General features: G+C 44.8%; 6 non-coding genes and 3 pseudogenes across 6 annotated transcripts; all 9 read left to right on the forward strand.

Annotated features, from left to right (window-relative positions):
- Positions 1 to 6,389: 6,389 nt before the first annotated feature.
- LOC130549888 (U2 spliceosomal RNA) lies at positions 6,390 to 6,582 on the forward strand. Its single transcript, XR_008962292.1, has one exon. It is a non-coding gene; the product is annotated as a U2 spliceosomal RNA (small nuclear RNA).
- Positions 6,583 to 7,059: 477 nt separating this feature from the next.
- On the forward strand, positions 7,060 to 7,223 carry LOC130549884 (U1 spliceosomal RNA). Its single transcript, XR_008962289.1, has one exon. It is a non-coding gene; the product is annotated as a U1 spliceosomal RNA (small nuclear RNA).
- Positions 7,224 to 7,667: 444 nt separating this feature from the next.
- LOC130549892 (U2 spliceosomal RNA) lies at positions 7,668 to 7,859 on the forward strand. Its single transcript, XR_008962294.1, has one exon. It is a non-coding gene; the product is annotated as a U2 spliceosomal RNA (small nuclear RNA).
- Positions 7,860 to 8,369: 510 nt separating this feature from the next.
- Positions 8,370 to 8,548, forward strand: LOC130549890 (U1 spliceosomal RNA; annotated as a pseudogene).
- A 485-nt stretch (positions 8,549 to 9,033) lies between these two features.
- On the forward strand, positions 9,034 to 9,236 carry LOC130549887 (U2 spliceosomal RNA; annotated as a pseudogene).
- Positions 9,237 to 10,425: 1,189 nt separating this feature from the next.
- Positions 10,426 to 10,617, forward strand: LOC130549886 (U2 spliceosomal RNA). The gene has a single exon (XR_008962291.1). It is a non-coding gene; the product is annotated as a U2 spliceosomal RNA (small nuclear RNA).
- Positions 10,618 to 11,120: 503 nt separating this feature from the next.
- Positions 11,121 to 11,297, forward strand: LOC130549891 (U1 spliceosomal RNA; annotated as a pseudogene).
- A 1,267-nt stretch (positions 11,298 to 12,564) lies between these two features.
- Positions 12,565 to 12,728, forward strand: LOC130549889 (U1 spliceosomal RNA). The gene has a single exon (XR_008962293.1). It is a non-coding gene; the product is annotated as a U1 spliceosomal RNA (small nuclear RNA).
- Positions 12,729 to 13,195: 467 nt separating this feature from the next.
- On the forward strand, positions 13,196 to 13,390 carry LOC130549885 (U2 spliceosomal RNA). Its single transcript, XR_008962290.1, has one exon. It is a non-coding gene; the product is annotated as a U2 spliceosomal RNA (small nuclear RNA).
- The last annotated feature ends 11,389 nt before the right edge of the window (positions 13,391 to 24,779 follow it).

Here is a 24,779-nt window from a genome sequence, read left to right on the forward strand (position 1 = left end):
TATCATCTTCTGAGTATTTAGAAAAGGCCAATGAAAATTGGCGAATGAAACTTGCATGCCGGACTCCTCCCCGGATGTCCGGGTATAAGAGGGAAGCCGGCGTGCTCATTCATTCACCTTTGGTCTGAGGAGCCTTTAGCATCCTCCCCCGACCGCTGGGGTGGGCGGCCAGTGTTGTGGCACGAAGGACACAACGTCTCGTTCCCTCCATCAGGGAACCGAGGTTACATCCATAACCAAGACGTTCCCTTTCTGTCGGTCTCTCTACGTTGTGTCGAACCGACAGAATGGGGTTCCTATGGAAGACGCCACAGCACTGAGCCGTGTCACAATCTCTAGCAGAGCGACGTTGACTGGCCTGGGCGAGTCAGGCATAGGCGCTAACGCGAAATTATGACTATCCAGTGGAGAGGAATGGGGACCCAGAGCTTTACCAAAAAGTTGGGAAGCCCCTGCATGGCCGTCACGGGCGGAGGCCTAGTTCTCTAACCAGCGAGAAGCCGCCCGGCTCCGTAAGGGCCACTGGGTAAGCATTATTCCCCCCGGGGGAAAAACGCTGCAGAGACTACTACCTACCGTAGGGAGGAATTAGTGGAGACACCACATGGTCTCACCATCAGGGGAGAACTCATGGGAAAATGTGCGGACTGCAGGAGTTAACCACAAGGTGGGAGTCCACCTAGGGAGGTCATGGGTTGCCGAGGTGGGAACCATTCATGAGGATACATCAGACGGAACAGCCCACGGAGGGGGGGTTACCACGTCTGGAACACTAGGTCCGGTTAGAGCTATGCCCGGCCTAAGGGGGCAGAGCTGCTCTGCCCACCCTGCCCCGAGGAAGGTGCTAGTGATGGATAAAATGCCTGTTCTTTACCCAGTGGGGGAAAGAGGGGAGGCATAATAGCCGATGATCCCCTTAGAGGAATGGGGAAGGGCTTTCGCAGGCGTACGCCCTACCTGCTGCCGGTCCTACACATTGCCTTGCAGGACGCAGGCGTAGGTATTAGAACCTCACAGAGTCATTGGCCATAGCCCAACCCGCAGCTCTGCAGATGTCTGCTAGAGAGGCGCACTGAGCCAGTGCCCATGAGGAGTGTGCCTCACTCTTAACGGGCAGGGGCGAATTGTGATCGGTATGCCATAACGACGGCATCCACGATCCAGTGCGCCAGACTCTGTTTGGAGACAGCCCTCCCTTCTGCTGACCTCCGAAACAGACAAAGAGCTGCTCAGATCTCCTGGGCTCTGCGTGCGGTCCAGGTAGAGGCGCAGTGTGCGTACTGGACACAACACCGACAGGTTGGGTCTTCCTCCCTGGTGGGGAGCGCCTGCAGGTTCACCACCTGGCTCTCGGGAGAGTGGTGGGAACTTTGGGCACGTAGCCGGGGCGGGGTCTCAAGATAACGTCAGAATCCCCGGGCCCGAGTTCTAGGCAATCTGTGGACACGGAGGGTGCTTGCAGATGCCCTACCCTCTTGGAGGTGAGCGCCATCAGAAGAGCCGTCTTTATCGAGAGTGAGAAAGAGCGGCAACTCCGAGAGGCTTGAAGGGGGCGGGGCCTCTTGAGGCCCGCCACCTAGGTCGCAAGAGGGTACGGAGCGCGGATAAGGTGGTCACCTTCTCACGCCCCTAGGAACCTAATGACCAGGTTGTGCTGTCCCAGAGGCTACCCAGCAACCCGTAGCGGCTACATACACTCCCAGTGTGGAGGGGGAGAGGTTACTCCCCAGTCTCTCTTGAAGAAGGGACAGCTCGTTCCCGATTGAGCAACTCCGCGGGTCTTCTCGCCGAGAAGAGCACCAGGACGATAAGAGGCGCCACTTATGGGCGTATAGCCGCCCAGTGGCCGAGGCCCTAGCCTGAGTGACGTCCCAACCAGACCGGGGGTGGGTCACTCAGGATCTCCTCGTCCCGTCCAGACATGGAGACCAGGTACTGCCTGGGATGCCGTAATGTGCCCCTTCCCCTGGGGAAGCAGGATTTTTGCCAGGGGGAGCGGCCAGAGAGGAGTTGTTGTCAGAGCCTTAGCTCCGAGAACCAAGTCTTGGTTAGGCCAAAGGGGCGTAACTAGTAAACTTGATGCTCCTCTTCCCTGGCCTTGCACAGGACCTGTGCAACGACGCTCACTGGGGGGAAGGCGTACTTCCGCTTGTCCCGCGGCCAGCTTTGCGCAAGGGCATCCATGCCGAGGGGAGCCTCGGACAGGGAGTACCAAAGCGGACAATGGGTGGAGTCTGGGGAGGCAACAGGACCACCTGTGCCTGGCCGAACTGCTCCCAAATGAGCCGGACTGCGCGGGGATGGAGTCACCACTCTCCGCGAGGTGTCGACTGACGAGAGAGCGCATCGGCTGTCTAGTTCAGGACGCCTGGGATGAGTGTGGCTCGCAGTGCACTGATCACCTGCTGACTCCAGAGGAGGAGATGCCGGGCGAGTCATGTTAGCTGCCGTGAGCGAACCAATTGATATACGCCACAGCAGCTCTGCTGTCCAACCGGACCAGCACGTGCTTGCCCTGCACGAGAGGTAGTAGCCTCCTCAATGCAAGTAGCACAACCAACAACTCTAGGCAGATGAAATGCCAACGCAGGCGGGGGCCCGTCTACCGCCCCGACACTGCGTGCCCGTTGCACACGGCACCCCAACCCTGCAGGGAGGCATCCCTAAGGGGACCCCTGTCCACAAGAAGGTCATGGAAGACCAGGGGGTTATGGTGTGACCGTAGAGTGAGGTCGGTGGCGGCACGGAGTTCCTGCATAAGCGCTGGGTCGGTCTTACCCTCGTGGAGCTCTCTCAATGCCCTGGCCTGGCAGGAGCCATAGCGTGGAGAGAGGAGGCAGCTTGGTCCCCCGCAATGTAAGCTCTCGACACCAGAGATACCGAGACCCCACATGCTTTGGACGGGAGTGTAGGTCGAGGCCCCCCAGGTGGCCGCCGCCTACGGGCACGAGTGCACCGCGGCGGCATACTCCACCTGGGGGACATCGACGTATCCTCTAGCTGTCTCAACCTCGAGGGAAGAGAGGGTGACAGAACTTTGTTCTTGGAGCCGCGCTCAAACCGGAGGTGCCATGTAGCCAGCCGCGAGCGCCGGGAGAGGCAGTGACGGCACTGCAACCCAACACTCACGGCGGCCCGGGAAAGCATGGCTGACATTTCCACGTCCGCTTCTTCCTGGGCTCGACCCCCCGAGGGAGGGAGCCCGAGGAATCGTCGGAGTCGGATGGCAGTACGTCACCCCCTGATGCTGCAAGAGACATCTTATCATCACGCATCGTGTCCGAATACGTGATTTAGGAATAAGACGTGGGACCGTCTCCTGGGGAACGGTCAGACGAGTGAGACGAGGTGCGAACGGTCCGTGAGCCAGTGGCTGGCGGATTTTCGCTCACAGTAATCCTCATATCACCCTCGCTTCTTACCGTAGCGGACGGCAGGGCCGTAGTGCTGCCGCCCCAGAACGGGGAGCAAACAAGGTGGTGGCTGAGTCCCGTGGGAACACAGCCACCCGTGACGCAACGTCTGAATCGTCACCGCCCGCAGTGCAGGCAGGACGTATCCACAACGTCTGCCCCAGCGTACTGGAAGCAGGCATCGTGTCCGTCCCCCTCCTCGATGAGTGTGTTGCACCCGTGAGAACAGCGGGACAAGACACGCTAAAGAAATTTGCTCTTTTAGAAAAGGAAATTTGCTCGAACACCTCCGGAACTGCCGAGACGCCCAGGGGAGAGTCACTGCAGGAAGGGACCGTCCGCTGTACCACGTCCAAGATTCCAGTAGAAAAATGATCACAAAGATCGTAGAGAAGCTCATCAGATGCGTAGGCTCTGAAGAACAAAAGGTGAATGAATGAGCATGCTGGCTTCCCTCTTATACCCGGACATCCGGGGAGAAGTCCGGCATGCAAATTTCATTCGCCAATATTTAGAGTATTTAGAAAAGGCCAATGAAAATTGGCGAATGAAATTTGCATGCCGGACTTCTCCCCAGATGTCCGGGTATAAGAGGGAAGCCAGCATGCAAATTTCATTCGCCTATTTTCATTGGCCTTTTCTAAATACTCAGAAGATGATAGGTTCTCAAGACAAACCCCATGTCGAACCGACAGAAAGGGAACCCAATTTTTCACACACTTTAAAAAAAATCACAAAAGAATTATTGATTATTTCAAAGGGTTACTAATGACACCACATTTGGATATGTTCATGTCTGGTGAAAAAAATGGGATTAAACGGGTTAAGTGTTGCTTTAAATTGTTATTGGTTCAGTCTAGGGATGTACCGATACCATTTTTTAAAGACCGAGTATGAGTACCGATACTTTTTTTCTGGTACTCGCCGATACCGATACCTATAACCGATGCCTGTATAATGTACAATAATGTTAATAAACCAGTATCTTACTGGTACATTTGTTTTTCTTTTGTTTTTAGGTCTACTTAAATTTAAGTACTATTTTTAAATTAAGTTCAATTTTTTATGATAAGTACCACAATTTTACTAGCACATTTACTTCAGTTTGCTATAGAAATTTAAGGGGGGTGGTGTGGTAAAATGTGAGTGTATTATAACTTGTTCAAGTCAACTGGACTTTTATTTTGACGGATCGCCGCAAATGGTGTTTGTTTATGTCTTCATGTCCTCGCGCAGTCAACGCTAGCTCTGAAAGCTTCACAAGCACTATGCGTTCAGGTTCAGAATATGCAACCGCACCACTCTTTCACACACAGTCACGCAAAACAAGCAGACTACATATTTAAACAGTATCAGAATATTTCATTAGCTGTTACGTTAGCTGTTAGCGGTTCAGCGCTAATTTCTTGTTAGGAAATAATACATTTGCCAGATTCCGTGCCATTCCATGTTGTTCCAAATTCTGTTTTTATGCCTGGATTCCTCAATTCTGTCCGCGTTTTCCGCATTGTGGAAATCATAGGGCTCTATGTATGTCACGTGACGTATCGGTCATTGGTATCGGTGTGTCATTACGAGTACGAGTACGAGTACATGAGCTTGGTATCGGGCCGATACCTGATACTGGTATCGGTGCATCCAGGGCCAGATTAACACTTCACTGTACCCGGTAGTGTTGTCACGATACTGGAATTTCTAACTTCGATTCAATACCTAAAAAAATATCGATATTCGATACCATTTTCGATACCACGGGGAATAAACTGCCTTAGCAATAAGGCCCTAATAAACAATAGCAATATAGGCCTTTTTAAAATTTATTTGAAGTTAAATTGAACAAGACTAGACAATGAGGTATATATTTTTACATTATTTATTAATTGTTAATCTAATGTTAATTTTACGAATACATTTACTATTTAAAATTAAAGTTGTATTTGTCAGTATTAATGGACCAGACCCTGTTGAAAAAACCAGCCTATGCTGGTTTGGTATGTTTTGATGTGCTGATTTAAACTGTTCATGTGCTGGTTTAAGATGGTCATATGCTGATTTAAGATGGTTCTTAGCTGGTTTAAGATCAAACCAGCATTGATCAAAACATACCTTACCCAGCATATACTGGATTTTTCAACAGGGGAGCTTACATAAATTGTTGTATTTTTCAACTAACATTTAAAAGAGATTAATAAATACTTCAATAAATGTATTGCTCATTCATTGTTCGTTAATGTTAGTTAATAGCCTACATTTTTATTTGGCTAAATTGGCTTTTATTCACATAGGCCCATACTGTAATCATTGATCAGCGCACATATAGACAGAAACGCAAACTTAAACGCAAGAACTGTTGCAGAGACTCCGCATCTTTCTAACATTAACAACTTTTAACGAACAAGCGAATGACATGAGTGGATGAAATGAATTCATTGATGAGCGCACATACATAGAGCGCTATGGTAAACACGGGAGTGCAAACGTGTATCACACGCGAGAACTGTTGCGGAGACTTCACTCGCACCAGCATTATTTCAAACATCAAATTAACCAGAGCGAACGAGACGAGTGGATGAAATCATTGATGAGCGCACATAAAGACAGAAACGCGTGCATTAAACATGAGAACTGTTGCGGTGACTTTACTCGCACCAGCATTATTTCAAACATCAATTTAACCAGAGCGAACGAGACGAGTGGATGAAATCATTGATGAGCGCACATAAAGACAGAAACACGTGCATTAAACATGAGAACTGTTGCGGAGACTCTGTAAAAACATAAACAACATATAACCATGGCGAATGAAACGAGTGGATAAAATTATTGATCAGCGCACATACATGGATCGCTATGGTAAACACGGGAAGTGTAACGAGCGTGCACCACGCCAGATGTGTTACTGAGACTGGCCATCTTTTCTACATTAACATTATTTAACTGCCGCAAACGAGTCAAGTCTGTGAGAGGAGGCGGGGCTCTGTTGTTATGCGTTCACGTGCAGTGTGTGTTAACTCAATCTGTTCTTATCAGTTTAATATCTGATACGTCCCCTATATGGGGACCATATATTAAATGGATTTTTGAAGCGCGGAGCTGGAAGTGGGGCTTGCTCCGCCCACTCCACGCATCGACCTGGTATTGCAGTGTTTCCAGGAACGGTGCACTCCCCTTTCGGGGATCAAAACCGTGTGTTGAAAAGAAGCGTTCAGGAAACCCGAAGTCTAATAAGTTACGTGATTTTCTTTTTTGGAAGCTTTGCGTAGGCTAACATAAGTGCGCGCACGCGTATTTGTTTGTGTACGTGTATAGCCCTTCACGTAGGCTATGCGGATAGTTGTGTGTCGAAGAGCGAAGTTCCTATTAAAGACGCTTGCGCCTGGTTTACGTGGTCTAGCGAGATGGAGAGAGAAAGGCTTTCCAGCAGCAAACGAAACACTTTCAGAATAAGTGGACTGTTCGTTTAATTAGTTTTTTATTTATCTATCCATGTCTATGTTTGTTTGTGGACTGTCGCCTCTGTGCGCTTTCCGACGGGTTCTACAGAGCACTCAACTGGAACTTGCAGTTGCCGAACGCTCGCTTGGTGTCAGCGTTGATTTGCATTGCAGAGGCAAGTAAGGGATCTCTGGCCCGAATGGAGTCAATCATACTTACCTGGCAGGGGAGACACCATGATCACGAAGGCGGTTCACCCAGGACGAGGCTCGGCCATTGCACTCAGGTTGTGTTGACTTCTGCGAATTCCCCAAATGTGGGAATCTCGACTGCATAATTTCTGGTAGTGGGGGACTGCGTTCGCGCTCTCCCCTGATCGTTTGTCAAAGGAAGAGAGACTGTTTTTGTTAGTTGGTCGATTGGTTCGGTTGCCGTTTAAACAATGCATTTGATTGTTTGTCGTTCGTTCTTTTCCACGTATGTATATATATATATATTATCTATGTAGTTGTTTGTTTGTTAATGTGCTTGTTTTTTTAATGATTTGTTTAACTATTTAATTGTTTGTGCGTTCATTTATTGGACGCCTCATCAGAAGCACCGCAGAGTATAGAACGCATCTTCAATGGAGATTCTGCCAGGCCACGCTGACCTTTATTTTTCTATTGTTCTATTTTCATTATTTGTTCGTTCGTTAATTGGTCGATTGATTCTAGTGTTTAAACGATGCATTTGATTGTGACCTTTGAACCGCATGTGCACCGCCACCGCAATAGTCAGTGCCGGCCAGGGCTCTCCCGCTCGCCACCCATAGTGGGCATCGCTTCTCGGCCTTTTGGCTAAGAGCAAGTGTAGTATACTGTTCTTATCAGTTTAATATCTGATACGTCCCCTATATGGGGACCATATATTAAATGGATTTTTGAAGCGCGGAGCTGGAAGCGGGGCTTGCTCCGCCCACTCCACGCATCGACCTGGTATTGCAGTGTTTCCAGGAACGGTGCACTCCCCTTTCGGGGTTCAAAACCGTGTGTTGAAAAGAAGCGTTCAGGAAACCCGAAGTCTAATATGTCACGTGACTTTCTTTTTTCCCAAGCTTTGCGTAGGCCAACATAAGTGCACGCACGCGCATTTGTTTGTGTACGTGTATAGCCCTACATGTAGGCTATGCGGATAGTTGTGTGTCGAAGAGCGAAGTTCCTATTAGACACGCTTGCGCCTGGTTTACGTGGTCTAGTGAGATGGAGAGAGTAAGGGTTTCCAGCAGCAAACGAAACACTTTCAGAATATGTGGACTGTTCGTTTAATTATTTATGTATTTATCTATCCATGTCTATGTTTTGGTTGTGGACTGTCCGCCTCTTGGCGCTTTTCGACGGGTTTCTACAAGAATGCTCAATTCTGGAAACTTGCAGTTGCCTGCCGAACGCTCGCTTGGGGGCTCGCTTGGGGTCAGCGTTTGATGAGCCATTGGCAGAGGGTTAGTATAAGGGATATCTTTGGCCCGAATGGAGTCAATCATTACTTACCTGGGCAGGGGGGAGACAGCTGATGATCACGAAGGCGGTTCAACTCAGGGACGAGGCTCGTCCATTTGCACTCAGGTTGGTGTTGACTTCTGCGAAAATTCCCCAAATGTGGTGTAATCTCGACTGCATAATTTGCTGTGTAGTGGGGGACTGCGTTCGCGCTCTCCCCTGATCATTCGTCAAAGGAAGAGAGACTAGTTTTGTTCGTTTGTTAGTTGGTCGATTGGTTCTGTTGTCGTTTAAACAATGCATTTGATTGTTTGTCGTTCGTTCCTTCCCATGTGTGTATATATATATATATATATATATATTATTTATGTAATTGTTTGTTTGTTTGTTAATGTGCTTGTTTTTTTTAATGATTTGTTTAATTATTTAATTGTTTGTACATTCATTTATTGGACGCCTCATCAGAAGCGCCGCAGAGTATAGAACGCATCTTGAATGGAGATTCTGCCAGGCCACGCTGACCTTTATTTTTCTATTGTTCTATTTTCATTATTTGTTCGTTCGTTAATTGGTCGATTGATTCTAGTGTTTAAACGATGCATTTGATTGTGACCTTTAAACCGCATGTGCACGCCCAGCCCGATTGTATGCAATTAGTTCACGTGCCGGACGGGCCTCTCCCGCTCGCCGCGCCCATACGTGGGAGCATCATTCTCGGCCCTTTTTGCTAAGAATTAAAGAAATTCAAAGTTGTATATCTGTTCTTATCAGTTTAATATCTGATACGTCCCCTATATGGGGACCATATATTAAATGGATTTTTGAAGCGCGGAGCTGGAAGCGGGGCTTGCTCCGCCCACTCCACGCATCGACCTGGTATTGCAGTGTTTCCAGGAACGGTGCACTCCCCTTTCGGGGTTCAAAACCGTGTGTTGAAAAGAAGCGTTCAGGAAACCCGAAGTCTAATATGTCACGTGACTTTCTTTTTTCCCAAGCTTTGCGTAGGCCAACATAAGTGCACGCACGCGCATTTGTTTGTGTACGTGTATAGCCCTACATGTAGGCTATGCGGATAGTTGTGTGTCGAAGAGCGAAGTTCCTATTAGACACGCTTGCGCCTGGTTTACGTGGTCTAGTGAGATGGAGAGAGTAAGGGTTTCCAGCAGCAAACGAAACACTTTCAGAATATGTGGACTGTTCGTTTAATTATTTATGTATTTATCTATCCATGGTCCTATGTTTGTTATGTGGACTGATCGCCTGCTGGGGCGCTTTCCTCCGACGGGGTTCCTACAGCAGCACTCAAACTGGTAACTTGCAGTTGTCCGACGCGTTCGTCTTGGAGGTCAGCGTTCGATGTGCGATCGCACGAGGCAAGTAACGGATCTCTGGCCCCCGAGAGGAGTCGAGGAGCAGTACTTACCTGGCAGGAGAGGACACCCATGGATCAACGAGAGGCGGTTCCACCCCAGGACGAGGCTCTGACTGCCCATTGCATGCGCAGGTTTGTGTTGACTTGTCCTGCGAATTTCCCTCAATGTGGCTGATCTCGACTGCCATAATTGCTTTGGTAGTGGGGGACTGGTTCGCGCTCTCCTCTGATGGATTGGTCAAAGGGAAGAGAGACTAGTTTTTTCGTTTGTTCGTTGGTCGATTGGTGTCGGTTGTTCGTTTAAACAATGCATTCTGGATTGTTTGTCATCGTGTCTTTTTTTTCCTTGTGATGATATAAATAAATATTTACTATATATATCTATGTAATTGTTTGTTTGTTTGTTAAGGTGTGCTTGTGTTTGTTAATGATTGGTTTACTACTTTAATTGTTTGGTGCATTCCATTTGTTGGACGGCCTCATCAGCAATGCGCCGCAGAGTACTAGAAACGCATACGTTGAATGGAAATTCTGCAGGCCAAGGCCGACCTGTTTTATTCTATTTTAATTATTTTTTGGTTCGTTAATTGGGCCGAATTGATTCTATGTTAGAACAATGGCATTTGATTTGTGGACTTTTAAACCGCATGGTGCACCCGTCCCTGCAATACTCAGTGCTGGACCGGGCACGTCCTGCTCGCCGCCCATAGTGGGCATCGCTCTCTGTTTCAATGTCACCCTTTTGGCTACAGATCAAGAGTAGTAATCTGTTCTTATCAGTTTAATATCTGATACGTCCCCTATATGGGGACCATATATTAAATGGATTTTTGAAGCGCGGAGCTGGAAGCGGGGCTTGCTCCGCCCACTCCACGCATCGACCTGGTATTGCAGTGTTTCCAGGAACGGTGCACTCCCCTTTCGGGGTTCAAAACCGTGTGTTGAAAAGAAGCGTTCAGGAAACCCGAAGTCTAATATGTCACGTGACTTTCTTTTTTCCCAAGCTTTGCGTAGGCCAACATAAGTGCACGCACGCGCATTTGTTTGTGTACGTGTATAGCCCTACATGTAGGCTATGCGGATAGTTGTGTGTCGAAGAGCGAAGTTCCTATTAGACACGCTTGCGCCTGGTTTACGTGGTCTAGTGAGATGGAGAGAGTAAGGGTTTCCAGCAGCAAACGAAACACTTTCAGAATATGTGGACTGTTCGTTTAATTATTTATGTATTTATCTATCCGGTGTCTATGTTTTGTTTGTGGACTGTCGCCTCTGGGGCGCTTATCCTGACGGAGTTCTACCAGAGCACTCAACTGGAAACTTGCAGTTGGCCGAACTCTCTTCGCTTGGAGGACTCAGACGTTTGAATGTGCAGTCGCAGAGGCAAGTAAGGGATACTCCTGGGCCCGAATGGAGTTTCAACTCATACTTGACCTGGGCAAGGGGAGACACCATGATCACTTGAAAGGCGGTTCACCCAGGACGAGGCTCGCCCCATTGCACTCAGGTTGTGTTGACTTCTGCGAATTGTCCCCAAAATGTTGGGAATCTCGACTGGCATAATTTTCTGGTAGTGGGGGACTGTGTTCGCGCTCTCCTCCTGATCAGTTCGTCAAAGGAAGAGAGACTAGTTTTGTTCGTTTGTTAGTTGGTCGATTGGTTCTGTTGTCGTTTAAACAATGCATTTGATTGTTTGTCGTTCGTTCCTTCCCATGTGTGTATATATATATATATATATATATATTATTTATGTAATTGTTTGTTTGTTTGTTAATGTGCTTGTTTTTTTTAATGATTTGTTTAATTATTTAATTGTTTGTACATTCATTTATTGGACGCCTCATCAGAAGCGCCGCAGAGTATAGAACGCATCTTGAATGGAGATTCTGCCAGGCCACGCTGACCTTTATTTTTCTATTGTTCTATTTTCATTATTTGTTCGTTCGTTAATTGGTCGATTGATTCTAGTGTTTAAACGATGCATTTGATTGAGGTTGGAGGGATAGAATGCAGACGCACCAACCGAGAGGTCACTCCGCCGGGACCGGGCTCTTCCGCTGGGGTGGATCGCTGACCTAATAAATATGGGCCTAAGAGGATCAAGCTGTAAGTATCTGTTGAGCGAGGTGCTTAATAATCTCGATACGATCCCTCTAATAGTTCGCGGGACCATATAGGGTTAAAACCACTGGAATGATTTGGAATTGCGGAGCATGGTAAGCGTGGGCGGCTTGCGTCCGATCTCAACTCACACGGGGCAATAGCGACCTGGTATTGTTAAGCGCAGGTGTTGTTCCAGGAACGGTCGCAATCTGCCTTTCACGTGGGTAAACCACCAGTGTGTGGTTTGCACACAACGCGAACGGCGGTCATACATGTGCGGAGAACCCGAAGTCTAATAATGTCACGTGACTTTCCTTTTGGCCACAAAGTCTTTGTGGAGCAATCTCCTAGCCGCTGGATTCAATGTCGCAGAAGCGCTATTTCTTTGTATATTGTCAGTGTCACGTGTGCTATATCTGTAGGGGATAAGTCGGTTGTGTAATGTAAGAGCCGAGCGCACGGTCCTTATTAGACGGCTTGAGATAGAGTAATCAGGCTCGGTAACTACCGTGAGTGGAGAGAGGCTAAGAGCAAACGAAGACACTTGAGAGGTGGACTAGATGTAGAAGTTAAGTATGTATATATGTCTCACTGCTTTGTTTGTGCGGTGCTCGTAGATGAGATGTTCAGTATAGAGGTGTCGTACAGAGGACACTCACTCGCGCCACTCTAATAGACAGATTTGCAGCACCACGCTCGCTTGGGGTCAGCGTTGATGTGCATCGCAGAGGCAAGTAAGGGATCTCTGGCCCGAATGGAGTCAATCATACTTACCTGGCAGGGGAGACACCATGATCACGAAGGCGGTTCACCCAGGACGAGGCTCGGCCATTGCACTCAGGTTGTGTTGACTTCTGCGAATTCCCCAAATGTGGGAATCTCGACTGCATAATTTCTGGTAGTGGGGGACTGCGTTCGCGCTCTCCCCTGATCATTCGTCAAAGGAAGAGAGACTAGTTTTGTTCGTTTGTTAGTTGGTCGATTGGTTCTGTTGTCGTTTAAACAATGCATTTGATTGTTTGTCGTTCGTTCCTTCCCATGTGTGTATATATATATATATATATATATATTATTTATGTAATTGTTTGTTTGTTTGTTAATGTGCTTGTTTTTTTTAATGATTTGTTTAATTATTTAATTGTTTGTACATTCATTTATTGGACGCCTCATCAGAAGCGCCGCAGAGTATAGAACGCATCTTGAATGGAGATTCTGCCAGGCCACGCTGACCTTTATTTTTCTATTGTTCTATTTTCATTATTTGTTCGTTCGTTAATTGGTCGATTGATTCTAGTGTTTAAACGATGCATTTGATTGTGACCTTTAAACCGCATGTGCACCGTCACCGCAATAGTCAGTGCCGGCCCGGGCTCTCCCACTCGCCGCCCATTGTGGGCATCGCTTCTCGGCCTTTTGGCTAAGATCCAAGTGTAGGTATGCGTGTTCTTATCAGTTTAATATCTGATACGTCCCCTATATGGGGACCATATATTAAATGGATTTTTGAAGCGCGGAGCTGGAAGCGGGGCTTGCTCCGCCCACTCCACGCATCGACCTGGTATTGCAGTGTTTCCAGGAACGGTGCACTCCCCTTTCGGGGTTCAAAACCGTGTGTTGAAAAGAAGCGTTCAGGAAACCCGAAGTCTAATATGTCACGTGACTTTCTTTTTTCCCAAGCTTTGCGTAGGCCAACATAAGTGCACGCACGCGCATTTGTTTGTGTACGTGTATAGCCCTACATGTAGGCTATGCGGATAGTTGTGTGTCGAAGAGCGAAGTTCCTATTAGACACGCTTGCGCCTGGTTTACGTGGTCTAGTGAGATGGAGAGAGTAAGGGTTTCCAGCAGCAAACGAAACACTTTCAGAATATGTGGACTGTTCGTTTAATTATTTATGTATTTATCTATCCATGTATATGTTGTGTTTTGTGGACTGTCCGCCTCTGGGCGCTTTCCGACGGTTTTTCTACAGAGCAGCCAACTGGAACTTTGCAGTTGCCGAACCGCTCGCTTGGGGTCATGCGGTTGATGTGATATAGGCATGAGGCAAGTAAGGGATCTCTGGCGCCCGATTGAGTGCTTAAATCATACTTACCCTGGCAGGGGAGACACCATGATCACGAAGGCGGGTTCACCCCAGGACGAGGCTCGGGGCAATTGCACTCAGGTTGTGTTGACTTTTCTGCAGAATTCCCCCAAATGTGGGGATCTCGACTGCAATAATTTCTGGGTAGGTGTGGGGACTGTGTTCGCCGAGCGTCTCGCTTTTATCGTTCGTCAAAGGTAGATGGACTATTTTGTTCGTTTGTTAGTTGGTCGATTGGTTCTGTTGTCGTTTAAACAATGCATTTGATTGTTTGTCGTTCGTTCCTTCCCATGTGTGTATATATATATATATATATATATATTATTTATGTAATTGTTTGTTTGTTTGTTAATGTGCTTGTTTTTTTTAATGATTTGTTTAATTATTTAATTGTTTGTACATTCATTTATTGGACGCCTCATCAGAAGCACGCGCATGAAGCATANCTGTCGGAAAAGAGAAAGAGAGCGGGAACGCGCAGCTGATATCGATACGTGGGACATGGGTATTGGAACCGTTTCAGATTCGTCAGTATCGATACTTATCGAAATATCGATATTTTTGACAACACTAGTACCCGGGGCAACAATATTCAAGGGCCCCATCATCACGACCCCAGGATCACCATAATCTGGCAAAATACATGAATAAATTACAGTAATACAGTAAATATACTCAATATTTCAATAACTAACTGTCATCAAGTGCATTTTGATGTGCAAATGCTCATAGAACTACAAATGCACCACAGTGTTCTCTTGTCAAGGCCATTCACTCATGATGTTATGAAAACAAAATGCATTGGCATCAGTATAATCTGGCAAAATTGACCCACTACATAGAGAGTGAAGGAAGTGTCCTCCATTTTCACAAAAAAAAAAATAAGCAACCACTTTCAAAGCATCCAATATTTATTTAACAACACCTACTCCCAACACAAATGTATTGAATTGATAGAGCCATCACAGAGGAAGTCCACAGACAAGACACAAACAAAAATCCATAATCTCCTAGAATCAAGTAGCATTTTGGTCCTCAGTTCATTTTTAACAGAAATCACCCTGTCACCTCAGAATTCAACAGGACAATCGAAGTTAAGGTGCGACAGAAATTTTGAAATGTTTCTTTTCAGCCCGAACAATGTGCTGTGAAGAGAAATGAGGTGAGGGGGCGGGAGGAGAGAGACCCCCGTGACAAAATGATTCAAATGCACAGAGGATAATGCGGAGATGAGTGAAGGGGGAAGGGAGGGAGAGGATTAAGTGGAAAAAATGAGGAATCGGATGCCCACTTCTGCATGCACTGGATGCCCACTCGCACCAATGCATGAACCGATTATGTTCTATATTATAAGACACCGATTATATTCTACGTCTTAAGATTGTATAGACCTTTCAGTGAGGAAGTTTGTGAACTTGATAGAGTGACCTGAATTTCTGCATGACAGTGATTTTTTGGCCACGACAATCGTGTAACGAAAACCTGTTATTGTGATAGCCCTTCGTACAATTTCATATTAATAAAGGTAATAAAATGACAGTGAGTTAATGTGTTTTTGTAACATTTTCAGCATTTTAGGAGACTTTTAACATCATGAAGTTACTTCAATGGTTGAGAGATACACTGTCACAGACTGAGACAATTGAGTTGTCCTTGTGAACTCATTGACCCCACGTGGTCTCCTTTACTCAAAAAACATTATAAAACAGAACATCTGTCATGACGGTAAACATATGATCATGTCATATGTATCTATTTATTCATTTAAATAATGTCAAATGTATCTTTAATTCTGTTTATTTTATTTTTTAGCCAGTAAATCACACTCAAAATAGAAGTGTAGGAAGTTGGTCAACTGGTTATTAACAGTAATATCATACGGTTTGTGCATTACGTCAACAGTCGTGGTTATTAATATCACAATTGTCAAAAAGCGGTATATTGTGACACCCAGTGCTCGAATTGAAGGGGGGCTGGGGGATCCGGGACCCCCCAAAAGAAGTAAAAAATAGACTTAGGGGGTCCCTCAGATATTTTTATTTGAGTAAAACTGATAATGACAAATGTGATTAAATTCATGCAATGGATATGGTAAATTTCATGAATTAATTATTTACAATAATTGATATTAAGTTTGTTTATGGGCTGGTTGTCATGTCTCTAAATTCTAAAGACCCGATATGCCCAGGAAATTGTGACATGACTGCTTGATTGGCGTCGCTCCGGTGAAGCTCACTTCAGATAAAAAATGAAGAATAATAAACCTCCACTCGCAGTCGAGAAGAGGAAGCTTCTACTTGTTTGAGGGGTCATTTCCTCTATATATCTATCCACTATATTTATAAACTCCATGTGGGGGCTTTTGTATCCTTGTGTAAATTATTATTAGGCCTGGTTCTGGGGTGCTAGAGATCTGGATGAAGATGAGTGACAGCTTTTAGTCATTATAAAGGGAGTGCTCCTTGTGCGGTTTCTGTGCTATATATAAGTGAATCCATTCAGAATTGTATAAAACTTGTTTTTCATGCTGCTAAGACCAACGGCCACATACACGCTGCAAAGTTTCAGGAAGTACATCGGCATATTAATGCGGGATTCACTCTTGAAATAGCTATGATTGACATGTTGATAGCCATAGTTAGTTCCTGAATAAAGCAGGATTTTGGACTGAAATGGTTGAATAGTCTGACAGACTCACTCAAAACAGTCCCTTGACCCCCCATAAGACTTGATTCAATTCGAGCACTGGTGACCTCCTATACTGTAACAACAGTAGAGCAACAGAAAATAGGCGAGTATAATAACAGAGTCTTTATGGATGAATTGAAAGGTTTGAACTTTTCAGATGATGGATGAGAGGATGGCAGGCGCAGCTCATGGGAAATGCACACACCTCCGTTTCTGAGTTGTTTTTGTACGCAGACATGGACTTTGTTTTTATTAAATGTTCTAATCATGGACCTTCTATACTTTCCATCATAATCTGCAGTACAGCATACTTTGGTACTTGAAAAGTATATATAATTGTATAACAGTTAGTTGTGATCCTCTCATTTAATTGAGCAAGCAGCGTTCTGTCGTGTCATATATATAGGACTTGGCCTTGGTGAAATTAGGACATTTAAGACGTTTTCTTTACAAACATGTATTACAAAAAACATTATTTGTGTGTATTTTGAGACAAAACAATGGCACTGGTGTATTTTAAGATATATCAGTGCAAGCTGTTCACTTTTGTGATGATAAGGACATTTGTCTAGAATTTATATGACCTCTCAGTCATAACTGCAAATGACCACATCAACAAATGAAGAGTTTGGTTCCAAAATGAGAAAACTCGGTTTTAAAAAAATTCAACAATCATGTTTTTTTATTGTGCACTCCAATTAATATCATCAAACTGCAGTTGGTTTGTTTCCATTTAGTCCATTTTAACAAAAAAATATGTGATACACACAAAGTATGTACACAACTGTGTAATGTTTTTGCTTTATTTTCTTCGGTTTATTTGTATTGTTTTAAGTTCATTCACCACATTATTTCTTAATGCAGTGTTTATGTGCAAGCTAACTATTGCATATTGAGCTACAAAGAGAGAAAAATAAAGGACTCTTATTTTGGCATTCTGACTGGGGAGTCGCAGACAGAACGACAAACTGCGAATGCGTCCTCAGATCAGCAGAGGAGCTGTGAAAGAGCAGATGCGACTCTCCCGTTCTTCTGACACTATTCCTGTTTTACAGGTAAAAACAGAGATTAATAGAGAAACCTATATCAATAGTACTGCGGTTGCATTGTTACAATGTTTGGTGAATGTTAAGTGATAATTGTGATGCAGTTTGAGAATTTGTTGTCTGTGTAATGTGATGTTCACACTAATGTGAAGAAAAGTAATTTAAGTATGCTCCAGTGATCATTATATCTGACTGTTGTGTTGTATTACGTATTTTTGGGTCACAAAATGTTTGACTGTTTAGGTTAATGTGTTAATTAATAGCGTTAAGTATCTCTGGGAGGCTCACTCTGTGGTCGCGTTTGGCGCGCTTTATGGTCACGTGACCACTCACTGATGAAAGCATGGAGAGAGGCTGAATCTGTAGTGATCCATTATAAATGTACTTCTAGGGGAAGAAAAAGAGTGAATTGCGGTTCACATTGGTTTTAAGAAGCAAGAGTAGTTTGAAATATTCAAGTTTACAGTTAACATGATGAGTAACTTCATATAAAATCACTTTGTGGTTGGTAATAACATTATTGCGGTTTATAAGATGTCTGCTGAGTATTAAGTTGTTAACCGAAAATGGTAATATGAAGAAAGGGAACAAGAAAGTGACAGTATGTGATTTATTTTGATGTTGGTGACACTCAAGTGCTGTACATAGACAAAAGAATGTAAAGAAATGCTTTAAAAGCAATTGTTTGGACTGGAATTGTACTGATTGTGCATTAAATAAAAAGATCAGCAGAGGAGCTGTGAAAGAGCAGATGCGACTCTCCCGTTCTTCTGACACTATTCCTGTTTTACAGGTTACAGTAATCTGTCTGCGGGGTCTCTGAAAGCGGGGCCTGCAACAGATTCTTGGGGGCTCGTCCGGGATCGGCTTCACGTGACACAGGGAGTCTGATCCAATCATCTCAGAACCGTCTGGACCAGGTTGCTTTGGGCTAGATGCCGGCGGCTGCTACATCCATGGACTACGAGACACTAGATCATGGCGGATCGTACGAGGAAACGCTTGTTGTGGGACATCCGAAAAGATCTGATCACACTACCGGGTGATGATTTGTTCCACATTGCCAAGGCCATCGGGCCTGTACAAGGTAGAGATTCATCTGAACTAGACCTGGAGGACAGTGATGGTTGTTTCAAGTACATCGATGCCTTCATGTCAAGTAAATCCTTGCTTGAAACTGAGGATCAAGGTATGAGTGGACTGTTGTCATTGCAAGAGACTGTAAAATCAGCAAAACAGATTTGCACTGCTATAGGTACATCTGAAGTTGACACAAACACTCATAACATGCATACTTCACACACACTACCTACTAACGACACCTACACAAGTTTAGGGGGCGCTGCAGGGGTTGGATCTGAAACAAACTTAGATATTCAAGAAATGCTTGCAGAGTATGAAGAACTTGGCAAGAGAATCCGTCAACACAGGTCACCTACCGGACACACTGACCTGATCCAAATTGCAGAGCAGAGGAACGCCATTTCACTACCACCCCTGCACCAGACTGAACGACCTCAGCGGGTAGCTCACGGCAGCACATTCCCAATGGTGGGGCTCCCATGTATCCAGCCCCGTGAGTTCAAGATACATGGAGGCCAGATTGGTGACCACTCATCGGACATCACGTATAACAATGTATGCAGACAGATGGACGCTGGCCTCAGAGAGAACTTCAGCGATACCGACATTGTCAGAGGTGTGCTAAGAATCATTAAATCCGGCATTTTCAAGGACATGCTGATAAATAAAGATGACATGACGGTAAATGAGTTAAAGGGGTTCCTACAGTCACATCTGGGAGATCGGAGCAGCACAGAACTATTTCAAGAATTGATGTGCACCAAACAAAGTGATCACGAGACCCCTCAACAGTTCTTATACCGTGTAATGGGGTTGAAACAGAAAATACTTTTTGCAGCGAGGCAAGCTGATTCAGATTGCAAGTATAGTGCAGCCACTGTGCAAGACGTGTTTTTACACACAGTGTACCACATCACTGTGATGTGACCGATGATGCCATCCTCAGACATGTAATGAAAGTCACAAGCTATGAAAATGAGAGACTGCGACGGCTGGGCCCACCGACCAGAACAAAACAGTCCACAGCAAGTAGCGCTCAAGTCCACAGTGAACCTGGCAGCGACGATGGGGGAAGGACAGCGGCTGCTGCGAGAAAAAGCCAAAATGACCCGATCAAGCAACTGACCTCGAGACTCGATGCCCTAACTAACATGGTTGATGCACTACAACGCTCCATGGCGGCACAAGTGGAGAGAGGGTTCCAATGCTTAGGCAGTCAACCAGTTTCCCGCCAAGTGAGCCGCTCACGGTGCTGTCCAAGGTGTACAGGAGAAGGGCGACAGGACTGTCCACATTGCTTCATTTGCAGTGAGGAGGGGCACCGGGCGGCTGGATGTTTGAAACGACCTCAGCGGCAGGGAAACTTGAACCGGCCACTGTAGAGGGACAACCAGTGACCGCAGCGCAAATGTCCCAAACTGATTACACCTACGCAACGCTGGACAGACCTGGAGGAAGAAAAGCCATAGATCAAAGACGTACAAACCAGAGACAAAATGATGAATCGACAGACCTGAATATGGACCATAGGATGTACCAGACCAAAATGGACACCATAATCAAACTGATAGGAAGCAAAGCATTAACCCAGTGCAACTTGAACGGACTCACAGTGTGGGCACTGCTGGACACTGGGGCACAGGTCAGCATAGTTGATCGTGTGTGGAAAGAGAAATACTTACCTGATATTGAGGTGAGACCACTATGAGACCTACTGGGATGTGGGAATGATCTGGAGGTATGTACTGTTAATGGAGATCCTATTCCATTTGACGGATGGACAGTTATTACAGTCAACTTAATAGGGAACGAGGATCCGGACCTTTCCATCAATGTACCGTTCCTGGTAAGCAAATTGCCAATTGAGAGACCACTCCTGGGCTTCAACGTGATTGAGGAACTGATTCAGGGGCGACCCGAACAGCTCATGCAAACACTCACAACTCTATTAGCTGGAGCTATTGATGTCCCAAACGAGAAGGCCCAAACCCTAATCGAAGTTATACGGACTGCAGAAGATGAATGTGGTCGTTTGAGAAAAGGATCTACCACCTGCACTTGATTTTGAAATTCTAGGTATTACCAACTGACAGGACGCCTGAGAGCGTAATGCACGTGAAGGACTGTAATACAAAAGGAGTTCATTCAAGTACTGAGGAGCTAAACCATGTAAGGCTTTATAGGTAATAAGCAAGATTTTAAAGTTAACGCGATGCTTTATAGGTAACCAGTGCAAGGTTGACAGAACCGGGCTAATATGTTCATACTTTTTTGTACGTGTAAGAACTCGAGCTGCCGCGTTTTGGACCAATTGGAGTTTTTGTAATAAGCCTGCAGGGCAACCACCTAACAGTGCATTACAGTAATCTAGTCTTGATGTCATGAATGCATGAATTAACTTCTCTGCATCTGAGATTGACAGCATATGACGTAGTTTAGATATATTCTTAAAATGGAAAAACGCAATTTTACAGGTGTTGGCGACGTGGCTCTCAAATGACAGATTACTATCGAATAGAACGCCAAGATTCTTTGCTGACGACGAGGGTTTTATGGAACATCCGTCAATAGTTAAACAGTATTCTTGGTTGTTACTTATAGCAGTTTTCGGTCCAATAAGTAACACTTCCGTTTTGTCCGAGTTCAGTAATAAAAAGTTGTTACTCATCCAGTTTTTTATATCGACTATGCATTCCATTATTCGATGGAACTGCTGTGTTTCATGAGGCTTCGAGGAAATATAAAGTTGAGTATCATCAGCATAACAGTGAAAGCTAACTCCGTGTCGCTTTATTATATCTCCTAGAGGTAGCATGTATAATGCGAAGAGCAGAGGCCCTAAGACTGAGCCCTGTGGTACACCGTACTGGACTTGCGATTTGCGTGACACCTCATTGTTTATTGCTACAAATTGAAAACGGTCGGATAAATAAGATTTAAACCATTTCAAAGCTATTCCCTTAATGCCGACATAATTTTCGAGTCTATGTAGGAGTGTGCTGTGGTCAATGGTATCGAATGCAGCACTAAGGTCTAGCAGCACCAATAACGAGATACAACCTCGGTCAGACGCCAATAGCAGATCATTTGTAACTCTGATCAAAGCAGTCTCTGTACTGTGACATGCTCTAAATCCAGACTGGAATTCTTCATTGATGTCATTCCTTTGGAGGAAGGAGCATAATTGAGTTGAAACTCAATTAAGAAAGTGACAGTATGTGATTTATTTAGTATGTATGTGATTTACTGAACAAGAAAGTGACAGTATGTGATTTATTTTGATGTTGGTGACACTCAAGTGCTGTACATAGACAAAAGAATGTAAAGAAATGCTTTAAAAGCAATTGTTTGTACTGGAATTGTACTGATTGTGCATTAAATAAAAAGATCAGCAGAGGAGCTGTGAAAGAGCAGATGCGACTCTCCCGTTCTTCTGACACTATTCCTGTTTTACAGGTTACAGTAATCTGTCTGCGGGGTCTCAAGTGTGATACACACAAATGTTTATGTGCAAGCTAACTATTGCATATTGAGCTACAAAGAGAGAAAAATAAAGGACTCTTATTTTGGCATTCTGACTGGGGAGTCACAGACAGAACGACAAACTGCGAATGCGTCCTCAGATCAGCAGAGGAGCTGTGAAAGAGCAGATGCGACTCTCCCGTTCTTCTGACACTATTCCTGTTTTACAGGTTACAGTAATCTGTCTGCGGGGTCTCTGAAAGCGTGGCCTGCAACACTAACGTGAAGAAATTTCCTATTTTCGGTATATATTTTAAATTTTCTGCGTTCCTGATATCCTTCTCCTTTTTTAATTTCCGTTTAGCGCTCCCACTTAGCTTCTCCATGTTTGCATTTTTTGAGTTGTGTTGTGTAGCGGAGCTTGCCGTCACGCGACCGGCTCAGTGCACGTTGATTGGCGTCACCGCCCTGGGCCCTTTAGAGGCCGTGGGCCCCTGGGCAATTGCCCAGTTGCCCATATGGTTAATCCGGCCTTGGGTGCATCCCTAGTTCAGTCTCCTAGTTGCTTGACGAATTTCAGGAGTCTCCCTTCCATGAGAGATGATGGTCAGTTACAAAATGTACATCATAAAACATAAAATGTCATCTCTTACACAAGAAAAATATATTTTCCTATATGCTGTATTGCCGTTGATGTATTAAATTATTTAATATATTTACGAAAAAAGAAAGGATAATTCATTGTTAATACAGTATATTACAATATTAAAAGATAGGCTACTTAATAATACATAAGGAATTTATGCTTTTTATATATTTAAAAAAATATAAGCACTCCCAATACACGTAAATGTAATATATCACATTATATTATTTGCATACATTTGTTTTCGATGCACGGTTTGAGGTTTGTCAAAAACACAAATTCCCCAAGAATAGAGGTGCAGCAAAGTTAATTACTTAGGGTTAAGGATGTGTTCAAAGTGTAAACAATAATAATAGTGATGTCTGTCTTATCAAATGCCACTTACTATCAGTCATCTCATGTCATCTACATGTGTGATGTTTACATGGAACAGTTTACGCAAGCGATTAATATTGCTGGTTTCATAAAATGCATAATGAATGATAGCTCAAACTAAAAAAATCTGTAGGTATTGAATTATTAATGTTCAAATGAATTATTTGTGAAGGCAGATTTCTGGTTTGGGTAAAAGGGTTAGGATGAATAGTAGCAGAGATTTAGGTCGTTAAAACATTGACCAAACATCATAAGATGTGGGTTGCTGAGTGAAGGCTACCCAGGAGTGTTTGCAGACCTCAAATGAGGTATACATCTGGAGCACCAATGAGTGTACACATCTGGAGCACCAATACACTGTTGACAGCTCACTGGCAGCAGTCTTGCTATAAAACTCCACAATATGCAATTTTCCAAACAGTTATCTCCTTGCATGAAGTCGCCTCTTCATGTCAGCAGGACTTGATGGTCTTGGGTGGCTTGTCGTCCGGAAAGCCACGATCACATGTTCTTGTAAAGGTGAAGTGTTGAGAGGCATGTCCGACTCTTCTAGTCTCTGTTGTTTACAAGCTGTTTTTATTCTCTCTCTGAGGCTGATTCTCATCTCTATAAACCTTTATCTACCAGCAGGTCAGAAAGAGCCAACAAATCATTTTGCAATCATTCATGGTTCTTTCAGTCATTAAAGACTTTGTTGCCTTGCCTGAAGACTTGCCAGTGCAGTTATTATCGCGTTATTTAATGAGTGTTTGATGCAGTTGTTCTGAAGAACACAATCGTGACATTATTTTACTGGCAGGGTGTATGGAAATGGGTGGGAGAGGAAGTCCGTGAGCTAATGTCTTGAGGGAAGGCCTTCAAAGCATTGCCATCTCTGCCAGAACTGAGTGAAAGTAATAATAAAAAGGAAGATAACATCAAATCAAATAACATGTTGGTCAAATAACAATTGTCTCAACATTAGAAGCATGGTGTCATGAATCGGGGATGAGAGACACGGATACACAGACAGAGGACCCAAGTGCAGACAGGGTAAGGGGTAAACTAGACGTTTAATAAATAACAAAACATACAAAACAAAGACCCACGTGGGGGTAAAATAAACTGTAAACATGACATATAACAAGAACAAGGACTTACTACACTAAACTAGAAATAACATCTATTACATACAACAAAAGACTAGGCTACACTTAACATGACAAGACCTCACCCACACGAAACACGATAGAGTACAATGATTCAGCACAGGACAGAAAACACAGGGACCTTATAAAGGGGACAAATCAAGAGGAAGCAGGTGTGGGGCATGAACTAATTAACAAACAATAACGAGGAGACGAAAGGGCGGGAACAGAGACGCCACACCTGAGAGTGGAAGACCAACAGGGACAAAACGTCACTCTCCACATAAAACAAGAGGTTCTATCATGGTTCTGCCACTAGGTCAAGAGAAGCAAGACAAGGTGGGGCAGAACCATGACAGAAGCCCCTCCTTAAGGAGCAGGCCATGGACATGGCCAGCCGGCAGGACATGGCGTCGGCTGGATGGCCGGCTGGGAGACCAGCTATCACCGGCTGGGCAGGCCTGGATG

This window comes from Triplophysa rosa, unplaced genomic scaffold (genome assembly GCF_024868665.1).
Source record: "Triplophysa rosa unplaced genomic scaffold, Trosa_1v2 scaffold18_ERROPOS2547663, whole genome shotgun sequence".
Classification (NCBI taxonomy): Eukaryota; Metazoa; Chordata; class Actinopteri; order Cypriniformes; family Nemacheilidae; genus Triplophysa; species Triplophysa rosa.